The 9,612-nt window shown below is 47.4% G+C and overlaps 1 long non-coding RNA gene across 1 annotated transcript in view; it reads right to left on the reverse strand.

Moving 5' to 3' along the window:
* Positions 1-1,849: 1,849 nt before the first annotated feature.
* The window catches only part of LOC103912603, a 10,000-nt gene continuing 2,237 nt past the window's right edge, over positions 1,850-9,612 (reverse strand). The window contains exons 2-3 of the long non-coding RNA XR_663382.1: positions 7,499-7,545; positions 1,850-2,176 (exon numbers count right to left, since the gene is read on the reverse strand). This is a non-coding gene — a long non-coding RNA (uncharacterized LOC103912603). The remainder of the gene's footprint in view (positions 2,177-7,498; positions 7,546-9,612) is intronic.

Raw genomic sequence — 9,612 nt, forward strand, 5'->3', positions numbered from 1 at the left:
CCGATGGTGGGGTGCTGGCTGGGTGCTCCTGCAACGCTTGCCGTGGCGTCATGGAGGTGAGCCCTGGCACAGTGGAGTGGTGCCAGGGGCGTCATTCTGGAGGTGGATCCACTTCCATTGGTTCTTCTTGATCTTCGGGTGGATCCACCTCCATGGGCTCCACACCATCAGCCACATGAACGATGGCCTCCGCTCCCATGCGGCTGATGGTGCCCCCCCTCTGACACTGCCTCCTCTTCCTCTGCAGCTCCTGCAACCATCTCTCTTCTCTGCCACTCAAAGGTGGGCAGCCACCCACCTTGCTGATCTGGGACCTCTTGCTTCCAAGCATTCTTGGCATGAGAGGGCCTCAAAGCTCAGTGAATTGTGGGCCAGCTGCCAGGGTCACTGTATTTATAGGGCATCTCTACAAATGGCAGTGAGATGGCTCATGACATCAGGAAGCCACTGTGATGGTGATGCATGTGGCCAAAGATGGCTATTCTGGAAGTTGCGGGGCCTGTGGCCTGAAAGATCCCCTGGTTCTTTCAGTGGGAGGAGGAGGAGGGTTGGGGAGGCTGAGGGCCCCTTTACTGGGGATCGCTCCCCTGTGCCATTCTGCTGCCCCTTGGGCACAGGGACTGCCCTCCAATTCCTCTCATGTGTCCTGGGCTCCAGCCCCCTCCTCATCCTGTGCCTGGGGTCCCCTGGATGAGATGGTGGCAACAATGGGGGGGTCAGAAGTCCTTGGTGACCCCCCACCAACCCAGCTCCTTGCAAGTGGCACAGCCCCCTGCACTTGACAGCAGCTGCGAGGGGGCAAAGCATCCAGACATCCAGCCAGCGGGAAAGGGAGACCCAGCTGGCCTGCACAAGGTCTCCCTGCACTCCATAAAAGAATTGCCGATTGCCAAGTGTTGCATGGGCCCCTCTTCCCCATCCCCTGTCCCTGCCCCTGGAGCATAGAGAGGTGCCATCTCCTCTGCATGGAGCCCCGAGGGAGAGGCGAGGAGAGGGCCTGGCATCTTTTGGGCCGCAGCGCTGGCGCGATGCGAGGGGTCTATTGGCGGGCCACCGAGGTCCCTGGGGCGGTGGGGGTTCTTTTCAGTCTGAGGTTCACCCTTGCTCTATTCTCTAGTTTTAAGGACAAACCTTCTCACTGCTTTTTTTTTATTGAATAAGAAGGAGGAGACATATGTCCTGGGAAAGACCTTAATAGCGTGTGCATTCTTAACGCCTTGGCTTGGGAGTTGTTATGAATTTCTAAGTAGATGCAACTACTGCCTCCCATTGCTATGTGAGTACAGACTATGGGTCATAATTACTGTTCACAAAATTTCCTCTGAAACAGGCATGCACTGATATTTTCAGGAATGGCCTGGTGCATGCCTGCCTTGCATCATCTTCTGAACTGTGGCAGTTAACGAACACCTGAGAGAATTCCGAGATGGTTTCCTGGGGCACGTGGAGGGAGGCTGACTTATCTTCACAGCCTCTGGGGAGTTTCCCTTGGAGATCTGAGATGAGAACCTACCTGGCCCTAGCAGATAAGTCAGCATCACTATAGGCTTCTTTACAAATAGGTGAAGAACGAGGTAAAGACTACTGGCAACCACGCTTCAGAGCCTATGTGGATGCCTCTGAGCCCACAGCAGGCTTAGCAGGACCCCAGCAGCCGGCAGGGGACAGGCTGGCTCTGCCCACCTCCAGAGCTCACCTGGTGTGTCCCCAGTGTGGCAACCACCATAATCAGAGGTAACTTCTCCGTTGTGATGATTGATGCTGCCTGAGGATAGGGGTGACTGGGAGGATTTCTTAACAAGACCACGGTTGGGTTTGTTTTTACCTACAGTAACCTTTATTTCCCCACATTTCCTTTCTGGCAAACGTGATGGCAATGTGTAAGAGCGTGAGGAGCAAGCTGAGCCTCCAAAAGCAGACTTTGACACACACGCGGGGACATGGGAACCTTGTTTTGTGGTGGAGCCGCCTCAGGAACACAGCGCCGCATTTCTTGTTCATTCCCAGCATACGCGCTGCCGAGGCCTCATGCTGGTCTCCGCTTCTTGTTAGCTCTTCAGCAGCTCACCAGGCCCCAGCTGGCAATGGCTAATTGCAATCAGAAGGTGAGAAATGCAGCATCTCAGCAACGGAATTGGCTCCAGCTCTGGGACACATTCTGGGAGATGGGGAATGCCTGGAAAAAGAACGGGAGATGCCTTAAACCTGAACTTCTGTGAAAAGCATTACTTGAGAAAGACATCAATGCACGAGACAAATCACACTTACTTTTACAGGAAGTTATAATGGAACGATTTAGTGTTAAGAGATGGGAATCTTTCAGCACTCAACTCTGGTGGTTTCTAGTTGCAGTCTAATATCACTTGATGCCTCTGTAACATGACTTTCTTGCAAGGCTGTAAGCATCCTTCTGAAGCTCAAAGGACAGCGAGGGTATAAAGAGTGTCTTGCACTTGGGCCAGCAGTTCAAATATGGCCCAGAGTCTTAGTGTCAGAAAGGTGGCCTGCTGACTTTGATGACCAGCCGGTGGCCTCAGGTGGTGGGCAGTTTTCCACTTCACTGCGGGTGTTGTTTGGGAACCCAGGATGCCAAAGCAACTTACGGCACAAGTGTGTGGTCTGTGTCTTGTAGCAGTGGCTGCTTTCAGATGATTTCGTCTGAGCTAAAGATATCTCTACCATCTTGTCAGTCAGAGCCTGCAGCAGAGGAAACAGTGATTAAATCTGCAAGGAGAATTTGCTGCTTTCTCGCCCCGAGAAGTAGATCCTTAGAGGTCAAGGTTGAGTCACAAAAGCTGAGAAACTTGCCAGGCAGCAATGTAAGCTTCTCTGTTGATAAATTTGAGAGGACTTCCATTTCCATGGCTAGCAATATAGTATCTTGACAGGTGCTCAGTTATCACAGCAGTAGGTATGTTACGGGACATAGAAAGCTATGGATGACAGATACATGTTTGAGGAGCTCTACATTTTAACAGGGTATTGTGAACCTAGGATTCCTCTGAGGTAGATGAGTGGGCCATTTCTAGGTGGTTTAATCAATGAGAATGAAGATTTCAGTCCTGCAAAATAAAGATACCACCTTCTTCCAAAAGAAATCCCACATTACCTTCCATGTAGGGATGACCAGTATAGTGGATATGTGATATTAACGTATGTGCTGAGCAGTTCCACATCAGTGATGCTGCATGCAGCTGCTGAAATGAAAAAGCATCGAGCAGCCTGGGAACAACGGGAGAGATACCTGGATTCTTCTAATGTGAGCAGCATGTCTGTGTTTATTTGTTTGCAGTTATGCCACTGTTACGGGATTATCAAGGGCAAATTCTGCTAGATATAGATCAGTGCATGGGCAGAAAAAGCAATTAACATTTTATTATCATCCCGTTCATATGCAATTAAAATAGAGCCGTTTCCCTTTCAGATAAAGATGCATAAAGAAGTAGAGACCAGATTTGGGTCCTAAAGTAGGCAAAGGTACGCTGAAAGTCATAAAAGATCACCTGTCAATGCAGTCACTCAGACTGAGATGCTGCAGGAAGAGGTGACTGAGACAAGCAGCACACATGGGAAATGGCAAGGCAAACGGTGAGATGGGATGCACACAGCTTTTTTTTGTTGTTTCAAAACCCAATTTTAATTGCTGTGGGTTTACAGATTAATGAAACGATACATTTCTTCCAAAGAAACAGCTGTTTGGTGGGTAATTTTAATCACAACCTGGTGATAACCCCCCACGGGAGTTCATCTGAGCTGCCAAATAACTTTTTTAACAAAGAGTAAAGGTGGTCATGAGATTGTAGCTAGAGAACTGAACAAGTGGAAACAATTGTGTGAATTGAAACGCAACTCTGTCTCTTGCATGCATATCTCTGAATAGAGGAAAAGGCTCGAGAACACAGATCACTTTGTCACGAGAATACAGCTGGTACCAATATAAACACAATCGCTATTGCTGACCATCAGCTGGTGCGAAATGGCACAGCACATTTGATGCCAATTGATTGCACCCCAGCATGCCACCCATTAAGCAGTTTATTGAAGCACTCGGTTTGGATATGCTGGTTTGTGGCAGCCTCCACTGCTGAAATTGCTGGCAAATGGCTGGAATCAGGCACTTCTTGGGTCAAACTAGATATTGGTCACTTAGCCTGACATTAATTGTCCCAGCAACCGCACACTGTAAAAACAGGCTTCTGCCTGTCTAGGGTAAACAGCACCAGTGACACTCCCTAAAAATCAGACAACCTGTCTGGTGAAAGCTTTTAGAGCCTTTCACAAGCTGCAAAAGAGCACATAAGTGATCGAAGGCGGTAGAGTGGGTGCGTTATTGTTCTCATTAGAGCATCATCTGCCAATTTATTGCAGCAAGAAGCCAGCAAAGGCAAAGTCTTCTCTCTGTAAAAAAACCCACTGTACTCTTTGTGTAACATTTAAGATATTTGGGGATTGGGCATGGGGGTGCTGTGGATGTGGCCCTCGCTGAAGCCTGGCTCTCTATTCGTAAGAGTAAAGGGAGGCAGAGCAGAGGGCTGCGAGGAGGCCGTAACAAAGAGCCCAGCACACGGCTGCAGCGAGGGCTCCTGAGGGCACCGCAGGCACCAGCTCAGGGCCTGGACTCTCTGATAATGTAAAGCACAGAGGCTCCCCAGGATTTCATTATAACAAAGAAATGCAGACTCTTGCCAGACTGTTAATTTTTATGCATTAAAAAAATACGTCACTGTCTTAGACACATGCTTCCAGCCACGCATTTATTTGATAAGGTGGATTGATTTTTCCCCATCTTCACTTACTTATGGCCTAGATCCTGTTGCCTTTGAAGTATGTGGTTTCTGTAGTACAGGATCAAGTATCTTAGCAGCTCTTGAATTAGAAGAATCCCACACTGCTGTTCTAACAACTGTCCAGCCACACGCAGCCTGTGTCTGTCTCCAGTCCTTCTAATGGACAGGCTAATAGTTTTGCTTAAGATATGCTGGTGGAAGAAATCCTATTACTTGGGGATCAGGGGCTTGTTGAGCCATTCATTTACAACAAAATTTGTGGTATAATCAGCAGATCATCCCATGACTGCTAGAGTCCAGGACTTTGATATACCCCGTGCAGCAACAACAGGTAACCCTCGTTTTGTTCCTTACTATACAAGCTAAGTAGTGAGGGAGTGCAGGTCGTAGTGGTGTGAGCAGCTCTGGGCACCCACTCAATCCCTACTGGCATCAGCTGATTGCAGGAGCATCGGAGGTGTCACTCCCTGGCTGGTGAGAGCAGCTGGAAGACTTGGCGCCTTCACTGACCGCTCTGGGGCTGGGTTTGGCTGCAGGCTGGCGTCTGCACAGCGAGACCTGGGAAACTCATTGGGAGCTCTGCATGCTACTGTAATATAGATGCAGTGCTTTAAAAAAGCCCTGTGATCCTCCTAAAAGCTGTGTGTGCTACACATGAGACTCTTTTCACCTGCTAGGAGGGATGCAGGATTTATATGAGCAGGAGCAGCTATTCCACTTCCAAAAAGAATCTAAAGTTTTGATGTTTAGGGAAGTGGCATACATTTGCCCTACCCTCAGACAGACCTGAGGTGTCTTGAGATGGACCTGAATCCTCTCGCCTCTTTGCTTTCTCAGCTGTACCAGCCCACCTCCTTGGAGGGAAGGAAACCGGGGAGAGCAGAGGAACAGTGGCCAGGCTATCCTGATGAGCTAAGGATCCCCCGCCTCCTGCTTTGCTGCTCTGAGCCCAGCCAAATCTACCCAGTGAAACCTGGCCACTCGCCAGTTTCTAAGGGACAGTGACACACGGCAGCTCACACCCTGCTGAGCAACCCAGGGAAAGGGAAACTGCAAGACATTCAAATCCTTCCCACCATTACACTTAGAAGCACGAAGCAACGCAGGGGACTGCTCTGTGGTACAGCACTGACCTAATGGCATCTCATTTCACAGTAGTGCAACTGCGGGCTGAGGGGCAGGGATGGACTACCTGGACCTTTGCAAAAGATAAGGGTGAGAGGGCACTTGCGGGAGGGATCATAAATGCTTCACCAACACTGCAGTCCTGCACCAGGCTTCAGTGCACTGGCACTGGAAAGTGTGCTGATCATCAAAACCTGGAAAGGAGCTTCTGAAGCAGCCTCCATCGCTGCGGAGGGCAGGCCATCCAGCCCTCCTCTGGCAGTGCGTCGTGCCTGGCTTGCAGAGGAAATAGGCTGCCCAGCTGCCTGCAAAAGCATCTCCTCCTGGTGAACGCACTGGATAGCTCTGATTTAACCACCACCTCCTAGGGGAGGCCGGGATCCCAGGCACCTCAGCAAATGCAGGCTTAAATGTTTCTAGGTTTTTGAAGTTTTGCCAGCCACTCCTTTTCCTTTGTGTCTGTAGGTCAGAGAGAGAGACCAGAGAAAGCAGGTGGTTGGCTAAGCAAAGGTCAGACTCACTGCTCAAGAGGCAGCAGACCAGTGTCATTCTGCAACAAGCAGTGTAACACTGTCAGGTCACACAGCTAGAGAGTCTCCTTGGGAAGGTGAAAGCATTACCCCTCCGATGCAATTCCTATCTTTTATGAAAGCATGCACAAACACACACAAGTTGAGCAATTAGATAATACTCAGATAGCTGGTACCTCCTAAGTGACTCAGATAAGATCAGGCAGTAAAAGCAGCAGAACCCCCTGCTTGAAACATCCTAGGGGCACAAAACCATGACCCAAACAAGAAAACCTAGTTTTTAGCTGTGTACCTGATCCTATTGCCAAATGAAGAGCACAGAGTCAGCAAACATACACGAGAGAGAGACACGGGTAGGTAACCAGCACTGGCTACTCCAGCAACCAGACCTACCAGGGCAAAGGAAAGCTAAAACTCATTGCTTGCATCGCATTCGAGACAGAGCTAAGCCAAAACGTGAGCAAGCTGCATAATCAGGTCACCCAAAGTTGTCTTTTGCTCCTCATTCTTTAAGAAGAAGGAAGCATTTTTTCCTATCTAACAATGGCTGCAGCCAAACTGTAAAGCTCATGGAGGAACAAGTGAAATACCACATTATTTCAGTAGAGCAGACATCACTAATTACTTTCTTACCTTGTAGAATGTCAAATTAGTTGAAAAAATAGATCAAGCTACTCTTAAGTACAGTGATTAAAGTGATCAAAGGCTCATAACGGCACAGAGAGTGCAGCAAGGTTGTAGTTGCGCTCTAAAACCTGCATTTCATGATGGAAGATAACGACAAGAGGCAAGGAGAAATGTAAACATGAACATTTTGCAAATGCTCACACTGAATTCCAAAAATCATCCCAAATCTAGACTTTTTGATTTAATCTCAGGCTTCAGTCTCAGGCTTGTAGGAAGAGGTAATATTCTCTCTTCTGACCTTCAATCATCTTGGCTACAAAATACTGTTATGCCATTATTCTAGAGGCTCATAAATATTCTGAAACATGAGGCGATCCTGTGCGAGTTTAAAAGACGCAGGCCAACTTCTGTGTCAGCATTCAAACCAACCTTCAGATTTTCTTCTCAAGTCTACCAGTAGCCATCCACTTCTCTATCTGGAATAGAAGAATGGATCTCATTACTTCACTATATTTAATACTTATCTTCACAGTGCTACTGTGTGGACCAAATGCTAAGTATCTCTTTTCACATTTGGAACAACCCCACGTAAAGGTCAAAGCCTGGACTTTTCATAGGTCCCTTGAGGCACCTAGCAGAAGTGCCTAAGCTAGCAGACTAAACTTTCTGCATAGTCCATGGAGAAATATGAGCAACACAGAAGGGTAATTTATTCAGGCTCCCAGTTGCCTTCACTGGCCCTCAAGGCAACACAGCTTCCTGATTTAGGCTGTGCTCCTATCATAGGGACTTCCAGTGAGATAGCAAGAATTCGGTGCAATAAACCCTGAGTGACTTATCCAGTGTCATACTGGGAGCCTGTGGCAGATCAAAATTTAAACCCATGTTTCTCTAGATCCTAAACTATGCCATTTTAATCAAATTGTTTTGTTGTTTTGACTCTTGCCTCAGCAAGGTGGTAGATGAGTTCCTCGTGGAAATTTAGGTTTGTCCAAGTTAAAAACCTGCAAGAAACAAGCAGATGAAAACTGTGACAAACGACAGTCACAGTGTCCATAAGGATCCTCTTGTATAGCCCACAGAAACAGGAGAAGGTGTTTTAAGTTCAGTAGATTTGGAGTTAAACCTATGAACCCCATGTGAAAGACAATTGGCTGATTTCTTAAAGAAATCCCTTAAATGAATAATATTTTGTGTGAGATCACTTATCTAAGCAAACAGAGCCGGATAGATACTCAGTAGATGTAAGCCAGACTTCTCTAAACACCCTTGCATTAGTTTACAGCGGGACTAAATTTGACCCAGTATATCTAATAGGATATTTGATAATCAAGATGTCTTTGAGGGATCTGGAACGATTGCTTCTACTCTTGGTCTTGCGTTTCTTCAGCAGATGAAGGGGGCAATTCTACAAAGTTTTCGCAGACATTACTAGAAATTCTGGAGAAGATAAGATTAAGACTGATGAAATACATACAAGTATTGTCTTTGGCATCCTCATAAAGTGTTGCAAGATAGAAACTCATTTTCTCTTTGAAACTGAACAAAATTGAACCTCAAGGTGCAGTAACATTAAGATTTGCACAGAAAGGGAGACTGCAAACGAATCAGGAATGAGAAATTTTAAATCAGTTTGTTAACCAAAAGACCTGCTTTGCTCATTTGCATTTTCTGTCCTGCAAAATGTAATTTGGGAAGAAAGGACTCTCCTTTCCTTAATTTCTTAGATAGAAATTCCTTTTCATAAAATGTAGGCAACATTCCTGTCATACCTCTGTTCATTAGTAAATCATCCGGAATCGCTCCTGTTACTCCTAAACTTCTCCATCTTTAGGAAGCAGGCAGCAGTGTAGGTGGAGCGCTGCTGGATGTTCACTGTATGCTGGCCTGGGAGCTTCAGGCTCTCCGTGAGACATAAAGGCAGTGGAACTGTCTGAAAACTGCTGAGACCGTGGCGCTCCACAACAGTTAATATTTTGGCTGCAGAGGAGAGGATGGCGGAGGGAGGTGGTTATCAACATTTCGCTCTCTATCTGATGTACAGCTTGGCAAATAATTCAGAACTAAGAGAATTCAGCCTTTTCCTTGGCCACTGTTGCAAGCATGGACACTTGTAGGCACATGACTGAAGACATAGATGTGTGCTGGTTTTGGCTGGGATAGAGTTAATTTTCTTCATAGTAGCTAGTATGGGGCTGTGTGTTGGATTTGTGATGAAAACAGTATTGGTAACACAGGGATGTTTTCGTTACTGCTGAGCAGTGCTGACATAGAGTCAAGGCCTTTTCTGCTTCTCACCCCACCCCACCAGCCCGTAGGCTGGGGGTGCACAAGAAGCTGGGAGGGGGCACAGCTGACCCCAACTGACCACAGGGGTACTCCACACCATATGACATCATGCTCAGCATATAAGGCTGTAGGAAGAAGAAGGAAGGGGGGGACGTTCGAAGTTACGGTGTTTCTTCTTCCCAAGTCACCGTTACGCGTGATGGAGCCCTGCTTTCCTGGAGATGGCTGAACACCTGCCTGCCCATGGGAAGTAG

This window comes from Pygoscelis adeliae, unplaced genomic scaffold, assembly GCF_000699105.1.
Source record: "Pygoscelis adeliae isolate BGI_AS28 unplaced genomic scaffold, ASM69910v1 Scaffold92, whole genome shotgun sequence".
NCBI lineage: Eukaryota > Metazoa > Chordata > Aves > Sphenisciformes > Spheniscidae > Pygoscelis > Pygoscelis adeliae.